The sequence below is a fragment of the Pinus tabuliformis genome, chromosome 7, assembly GCF_031772625.1.
Source record: "Pinus tabuliformis cultivar Carrire ecotype Pingquan chromosome 7, CPIR1, whole genome shotgun sequence".
NCBI classification, from domain to species: domain Eukaryota; kingdom Viridiplantae; phylum Streptophyta; class Pinopsida; order Pinales; family Pinaceae; genus Pinus; species Pinus tabuliformis.
The window spans coordinates 1,905,128,793-1,905,137,652 of record NC_142293.1 but is presented as its reverse complement, the minus strand read 5'-3'; positions in this window follow the sequence as shown (position 1 = coordinate 1,905,137,652).

Below are 8,860 nucleotides of genomic sequence, written 5' to 3'. Positions count from 1 at the left end.
AAAACACCTACTCACTCTAATATACTAAAATCACTGCAGTATTGAATAACACAAAATTCCTAGAGAAGCAAATCAAGTAACTACTCAGTTGGCATAGCTACATGATTGTGGTTCAACAAGATCAAAATTGGAAAATGTAGTAACAATGGCAACTGATGATGGATCTCATTCTCATAGTGACAACATGACCGTAAACAAAAACTGAAAAAAACCTTCATGTAGTTTTCTACAGGATCAATAAAGACATAATCTATTAGTTGATCCTCTAGGTATTCAATGACACGTTTAAAATTATTGAGTTTTCTATATGTATCCTCAAAGTTAAAGCATGATTTTAACTGTATAGCTTCAATCTTGTGTTCAAAACATAACATTTATCAATCTGGAAATCCAACGGAAATACAATATCCTCTCGTTTTGGTGAACGAATATTTTCAAAGAACTATCTCGGATCTTGGAGATTGTAGGATTGAATTTGAGTATTTAAGAGTACAATATCCTTCTCAAGTCTTTGAGAAAATAACTCAAGAAAAAAAACTTTAACTTTGGATGAAAATTTGCATGATTTCAAACAATAAAACATGGCTATTGAAAAAACCTCATCAACTTGATGATCTACAAAGTCATCTTAGAATTGTTTTAAAGCCTCAATAGAAATAGAAAATTTTACATATCACGATATTGTGACTAATGTGGCAACCAAATGTACAATTTAAGCTCTGGATTCTTCGATCAGTGTAGCCACCATGAAAGATTTGAGCTTTGGATTCTTGGACATGGAGTCACCAAGTGAATGTTTCAACTTTCATATGTCCGACTACTATCCATCACCACCAATGAGATATGAAATTTGATAATATTTCTTGGGGAAGATGAAACGTTCATCCTAAGTATGGTCATGAGGATGTTATCACTTTGTAGTTTTTGAGGTTGTAGAGTAAATCACAGAGGAAACCTTAGAACCACTTTGGAAACTGGGAATCCATCCCTTCTAGTTTTAGAGAGGGAATTCTCTTTATGCTTTAGCTTTGTTTTACTGATGATATTAGGCTAGTTATCATGTTCAACTTTGGGTTTTTGTACTGTTGGATTTAGATAGTGAAATTATGCCATTGGGAAATGGAGTCACATGTTTAGGTTGATCAAACATAGAATTTAGAAGCTAAAATTAGAGGGTAGGGTAAGCAAGTTCACTGGATCCTTTAAAATCTATGGTGTGGAGGCAAAGAAATAGATTCGACAAATGAATTAAAAGTAGAGAAATTAGGAATTACGTTTGTAATTTTTAGTAGAAAACATAGAAATTATTCATAAGTCAGATACAGAGTGTACTTTTAAAAAATTAATGCTCGTACTCTTCTTAGAATAATTGATATTTCAAACATATATATGAGAAACAAAGAAAATGTTTAATAGGAAAATATGCACTCCACCAATGGTATTGACACAAGAATCCTGTAATCCTTGAGCGGTATTTTTGATATATGATCAAAGGTATCTTTGTGAGCTTCTTTACAACATAAGTCCTTTCTTCAAAACTAATCCCAACCACCATTAGTTCAATTGATGAAGTATTTATATAGATTCTTCACAAAATATCTTGATAGAAAGTATCAAGATTTATTATAAATATTTGAAAACTACGTTACAAAAATAGGACTAAAATATAGGACATACAAAACTAATGAATCTACTTGGCACTATCTTTGAGGATTTCTCGTGATAGGGAACAACAATTCGAATTTGATAGCAAGTCTTATTTGAATTGGTGGCATCCAATTCACTAACAACCCATGATATTTTTCCTCACGAAATTTGGAAAGATAGGTTCGAGTGATTTGTTTTAATATCTCAACCCATGAAAGTTGTACAAAAATAGATAGAAGTTTTTTTAAATGAGGATTTTACCAACAAAAACCTTTTTCACTATTTCAAAATTAATTTCCATCTGTTCGGAAACCACATTTGAAAAAAGTGACTTAAAACAAGAAATTTCTAGAAAATATGCCTTTAAATATTCATGTGAATCTCCTAAACCATAATAGCTATTACAAAACTGAGACAACATTTTTTATGGGTCCATTCCAGAGAAAAACATCTTTCCTTTTTAAGAAATTCATTCTTATTTCTTTGGAACCTTGTTCGAAATCACTATGTTGTATAGGAAAAAACATAGTTTTAACTCATTATTTTTCCATCTCGGTGTTGACTTTGATTTTCGAACATTTGCTATTGGCCTGGTAGGAGATGGATGGAATGGATATATGACATTGAAATGAGAGGTGAGGTGGATGCAAGGTATGATGCGGAGGCACATGGTTTGTCAGAAGGATGTGGGGTACGGTGGTCTGAGGTGGCGAATGATCATTGGCACGAGAGTAGGTGGTCAATGTTGGATGCCTTTTCGAAAGGAGGGAGGGATGGGTGAAAAGGAAATATGGCGGTTGTGAAATGTTGTGGGTGTGACACATAGTGGAACTTTTCGAATCCCCCCATGGATAAAGTGGGATTGATCTTAAGGGTGCCTGAAAACACTTCCCCGTCATTGATCTGGATGAGGGAGATCTCGACCGTTGATTCTTGTGAAGTTGATAATTCTTTTAAAGCTTCAATAGAAAGAGAAAATTTTACATATCATGATATTGTGACTAATGTGGCAGCCAACTATGCAATTTAAGCTCTGGATTTTTTAGTCAGTGAAGTCACCATGAAAGATTTTAGCTCTGGATTCTTGGACATGAAGTCCCAAGGTGAATGTTTCAACTTTCATATGTCTGACCACTATCCACCACCACCAATGAGATCTGAAATTTGATATGATTTCTTGGGGAAGATGAAATGTTCGTACCGAGTATGGTCGCGAGGATGTTATCACTCTGTAATTTTTGAGGTTGCAGATTAAATCACAGAGGAAACCTTAGAACCACTTTGGAAACTAGGAATCCATCCCTTCTAGTTTAGAGAGGGAATTTTCTTTATGCTTTAGCTTTGATTTACTGATGATATTAGGCTAGTTATCATGTTTAGGTTTGTGTTTTTGTATTTTTGGGTTGATATAGTGAAACTAGGCCATTAGGAAATAGAGTAACAGGTTTAAAATAATCAAACATAGAATTTAGAGGCTAAAATTTGAAGGCAGGGTAAGCAACTTCACTGGATCCTTTCAAATCTATGTTGTGGAGGTGAAGAAATAGATTCAACAATCCAATTAAAAGAAGAGAAATTAAGAATTATGTTTTTAATTTTCAGTAGAAAACATAGAAATTATTCATAAGTCAGATACAAAGTGTAATTTAAAAAAAAAAAATTGTTTGTAATTTTCTTAGAATAATTAGTATTTCAAACACATATATGAGAAAAAAAGAAAACATTTAACAGGAAAAGATGCACTCCACCAATGAAATTGACACAAGAATCATGTAATCCTTCAGCAGTATTTTTGATATATGATCAAAGTATCATTGTGAGCTTCTTTAGAACATAAGTCATTTCTTCAAAACTAATCCCAACCACTATTAGTTCAATTGATGAAGTATTTATACAGATTCTTCACAAAATATCTTGATAGAAAATATCAAGATTTATTATAAATATTTGAAAATTGTGTTACAATAATAGGACTAAAATATAGGACATTCAAAACTAATGAATCTACTTGCCACTATCGTTGAGGATTTCTGGTGATAAGGAACAACAATCTGAATTAATAGCAAGTCTTATTTGATTTGGTGACATCCAATTCACTCACAACCCATGATATTTTTCCTCACGAAATTTGGAAAAATAGGGTCGAGTGATCCCTTTTAATATCTCAACCCATGACAGTTGTACAAAAATAGATAGAAGTTTTTTTATAAGGATTTTACCAAAAAAAAATCTCTTTCAGTATTTCAAAATTAATTTCCATCTGTTCGGAAACCAATTTTGAAAAAAGTGACTTAAAACAAGAAATTTCTAGAAAATATGCCTTCAAATATTCATGTGAATCTCCTTAACCATAATAGCTATTACAAAACTGAGAAAACATTTTTTAATCGATCCATTCGGGAAAAAAACATCTTTCCTTTTCAAGAAATTCATTCATATTTCTTCGGAAACCATGTTTGAAATCACTATGTTGTATAGGATAAAACATAGTTTTAACTCATTATTTCTCCAAGACGGTGTTGACTTTGATTTGTGAACATTTGCTATTGATCTGGTAGGAGTTGGATGGAATGGATATATGACATGGAATCGAGAGGTGACGTGGATGCAAGGTATGATGTGGGGTTACGTGGTTGATCAAAAGGAAGTGGGGTACAGTGGTGTGAGGTGGCGAATGATCATTGGCACGAGAGTAGGTAGTCAACATCAGATGCGTTTTCGAAGGGAGGGGCACGATGGGTGAAAAGGAAAGATGGGCGTGTGAAATGTTGTAGGTGTGACATGTAGTGGGTGTTTTGGACTCCCCCCATGGATAAAGTGGGATTGATATTAGGGGGCTCGAAAACACTTCCCCATCATTGATCTGGACGAGGGAGATCCCGATCGTTGATTCTTGTGAAGTCGATAATCAGGTGGAGACAAATTAATTTTTTTCTTTTTTGACTTTATAATAAAACCCAAACTTCAGTGCCAAATGCCTTATTACAAATTCTTAATCATGTTTAGATGACATGATCAATTGTTAAAGTAGGATTACTATTCTAAAACATATCTAATTAACCCTAAGGGTGCATTTTTTCTTGCAAGACCCTTACTTATTTTTTATATTTTTTCTTGGAAATAATTTTTAGAATACAACATTATTTCAAATATAATCATTTATGCAAATTAAAACTGTAATCAAGTCATCCTATAAACTATATGACTCTAACAATGGCTCCAATTGGGATGAAATCCTCCTAGTGAGGTGCCAAACAACACCGTAGACTAGTAGCACGATCCACTGGGCTAAACCCAACCCTGCAACATGCTCTACAATGACAACACTTCAATTGAAAAACCAATTGATTATTTGTTCTAATCCTAAAACTAAACCAAATCCATTCTTCAAACTGACATCAGAGCTGTGTTTAGTCAATTTAGTGTTTCTAAATTGATGTCATTAATTGTCAACCCGGGGCTCGTAAGCTGATGAAGTGAAGGTGTACTATATGTACTTAAGCAACCTCTTAGAGCTTTTTGTCGTTTGGGGTGTTGTTTGTGGTTAATTTATCTTCCTAAGATGGAGTGATGTTTTTATAAACAGATGAGTGATAGTGTGTGTAAGGTGAATTCTAGATGAGTGAGGGTGTGTGATTAGTGGTTTCTAACTACTTGCTGAAAAGGAAAAGCTTGAAAGAAACAAATAACTTGAAATGAACTGAAAGCAAAGAACCACTTTCTAATGGCACTAGACACCATTCATGCTGCTGCAAATAAAAGGTAAGAAAATCACTTTAAAAACCAATGATAATGTTTATCTCTTCCTAACTCCCTGCTTCTAACACATAGTACTGTGTAAAACACGATTAGGAAGTAGCTAAAGATGAGTTTAAAAAGTGATCAAAAATGAGAAAAATCTACTTTAAAGACTAGTTATAATGTTCAGCTCTTTCTAACTCTCTGCTTCTAACACATAGTACTGTGTAAAGCACGATTAGAAAGTAGTTAAAGATTAGTCTAAAAAGTACTCAAAGTCAGCTGTAATTTATTAGTATTCTGATCTCTAAAAGATAAACAATTTGTGATAAAGAGACCATTCATATGTTAGCAAACAACTTTGAGAAATTAAACTAAAAGTCAGCTATGAAAATAAAGTAAAGGCAGCAACTTTGAATCTGTCAACTGAAAATACCATCAGATATAAAGCAAATACATAAACACAAAAACAATCCCGGGTTAAAAACCTGCAAAAGAACAATACTGATCAGCTTAAAATAAAGGCTGGAAATGAAATAACATGAAAGTGAATCAAGCTATACATGTTTCAAAGAAAAGGAAATGCTGAATGGAAAATAAGGAAATGCTGAACATAAAATACTATACAAGGGCGGTCATGAACATGGGCCCTCCATTCATACAACCCAAAGAAGACTCAAGGATTTGAAAACGTCAAAACAACACTGTCTTCTATTACACCATATGCAGAAAATTACAGTCAAGAGTGCTAGAACAGCACTATAAAAACAGAGTCTTGAAATGCAATAAAATTATAAAAAGTTCATAAAACACAGCAACTAAAAAGTAACATTAAGTGTATGCAAACACTAATTTTTATAGGCATCTAAACGATTGCCTAATGCGTAAAGCTAGAAACTGAAAATTAACTAATCTGTCATGCGTAATAAAGGTTCAGCAACACGTCATAAGCCTCGTGGATGAGCTGGAGGTTCTGGTCGTTATGGGAATTGAATCCAGGGTTAGATTATGTTTCCCACAACCTACGTAACATGGACAAATCACCAGTTGCATTGACGTGACCCAACAGCTTACGCAACACCATTTAGGCTGCCTTTGTTGACCGTGGCTTGACCCTCGTTGACCGTAGGTGTAGATGATGTGGCTGACCGAACCAACATCACAGGAACCTTGAGCACCTTTATCCCTACATGTCCATGTGGCTCGTTTTGCAAAATGACATGTGGAACCTTGAGATTAACAAAAAGGCTGCGGAATCATCAGATGGCTGCGGAATCGCTGAATGGTTGCGGAATTGCCAGACAGCTGTGGAATCTCTATAAATATGTCAAAATATAAACAAAACAGTCACACATTAGCAAAGTTCACTTAATCATGCTTAAAGACATCTGATGTAATGATCTGGGTATGTTTACAAGGAAAATGAGGCAAAAGAGAAAGATGAGTGAGGGAAAACTGTGGGTAATGATGGATAATCAAGTGCAAAGTAGAGGCTCTACATACCCCCACTACGAGGGTGTTGCATGTCCTCATGCAACGAGAACATTGTTCAATCCACCCGCTGAGATGCCTCTGCTAAGACTTCTAACCTTCTCTTCTTCCTCTGTGTGGCCACATTGACTCTTGGTCTTTTCATCAAACATATGAATTTTAGATTGATCAAAGCTCTGTTTAACTTCTTGCATCTCTTCTTGAGCTTTTTGTTTTCCTTTTGCCAAAGGCCCATATGAAGCATGGTGTTATCTTGGACCATCTTGTCCACATTTCTCTGTACCTTCATTTTTTCATTTTCCTATTTGATGTGGCGATTTAGTACCTCCAGCTCAAATACATCTTGCTTCAGTGGTTGAACTTGCTGCTCCAAAGGTTGAACAGTGCTTGGACCAGTAGCTGCTTGTTCTAACATCTCCAGGTAATTATAAACTTTCTGCTGATCTGGGTCAACCTCTGGTGACTTCTTTGGACTGGGCTCATACTGAAATTCGGATCCATGTTCATATTCAGGTTCATGCTCAAAAGGACTTTCCTCACGTGGAGGACTGGTCTCAACATACTCAGCGTGTGGAGGGATTTTCTCAAAGTCAGGTCTTGTAGCAACCTTTTCAGGTGTGCTCAAGTCAATGATGAGTGAATTCTTACCCTTTGTGGCCCCCACTTTGTCTTGTATCCTTCTGCTCCTTCTCACGGTGGTGATGTTCTGTTTTTCTTTTTGTGCTTTTTGCTTTTGTTTTTCCACCTTCTTGGAAAGGGCAGTTTCATGGAGTTGGGCCAACCTTTGTGCTAAGGGATGAGTATCTCCTTCACTAGAATTCTCAGGAGTAAGGTAAGTTTCTTGGGCTGTAGCTTTTCCTTTATCTTTCTTTTGTTTCTTCCTACTCTCTTTTCTCTTTTGAGCAACTTCTTGGGCAAGTTCTGAAAGGGTTTCTGTGATGATTCTTTGGGTTGTTTGATCAATGTCCACAGCAGGCCCAGGGTCAATTTCATGTTCAGAATGATGTACATCAGTTTCTTCTTCAATCTGTTCTTGGATAGTTTCCTCTTGGACAACAGTTTCAGGGGTAGCCTCTTCTCTTTTTCTTCTACTCTTTCTAGGCACAGAGGTTTCTCTTGCTTCTTCAAAATGGTTTCTCACAAGAAATCTCTCCCAGGTATCTCTTTTTGCTTTCAACTGTTCCTCAACTAGCATCTTAATAAGACCATGATGATACAGATGTGGTTCAATGTTTCTTGGGTTCCTTTGGACAATTGAACACATTTTTCTAAGACTTGAGAGTAGAAAATATGGAAGGTTAATATCATCTCCTGAGAAATGCATCATGAATTTGGCATGGTAAACATATAAAACTCCAAACCTTCCCTCACAAGTAAAGAATTTTTGCAATAATAAAAGTAAAGTTTTCCATTCTTCCTTGACATAAGTAATAGGAATCCCTTTTGTAAAAATGCTGGTATCCATACCTGGATTCTTTAAGATTTTCTTCCACTGTTGGTCTTGTACTGATCTGTTTTTAAACCATCTTTCTCCAGTTTGTGGGAGCGAAGTGGCTTGTGCTATACTGCTCTCAGTGACTGTAAACTTTAGGTCCCCTATCTCCACTTGATTGTCTTTGTCTCTAAAGGAACGTGCAAAGGCCTTCGTAACCTCTTTGTGGTAACCTCTGAATTTCTGGATGCATTGGAGCCAGTTTTATTTCTGCAAAGCCTCTTTAACTTGAGGATATCCCTCCAAAAATTTTGAACCCTCTGGTTCTGCTCTTAAGAGTTTACCCATTGGCTCTATGGCTCTGTTCTAAAACTTTTGGAAAAAAGGTTACATGGCTTAAATAGTGGCCTTAACACAGTAAATTTACGGCTCTAATGTAACAACCGTAACATACGTTCACCGATAATCAGAATTAGCAGAGAGGAAGAAGTAAAACAGAGTATGGCTAAGGTAGCAGCGTAGTGAGCACAGCAGAATAAGGGAATTGTGGAA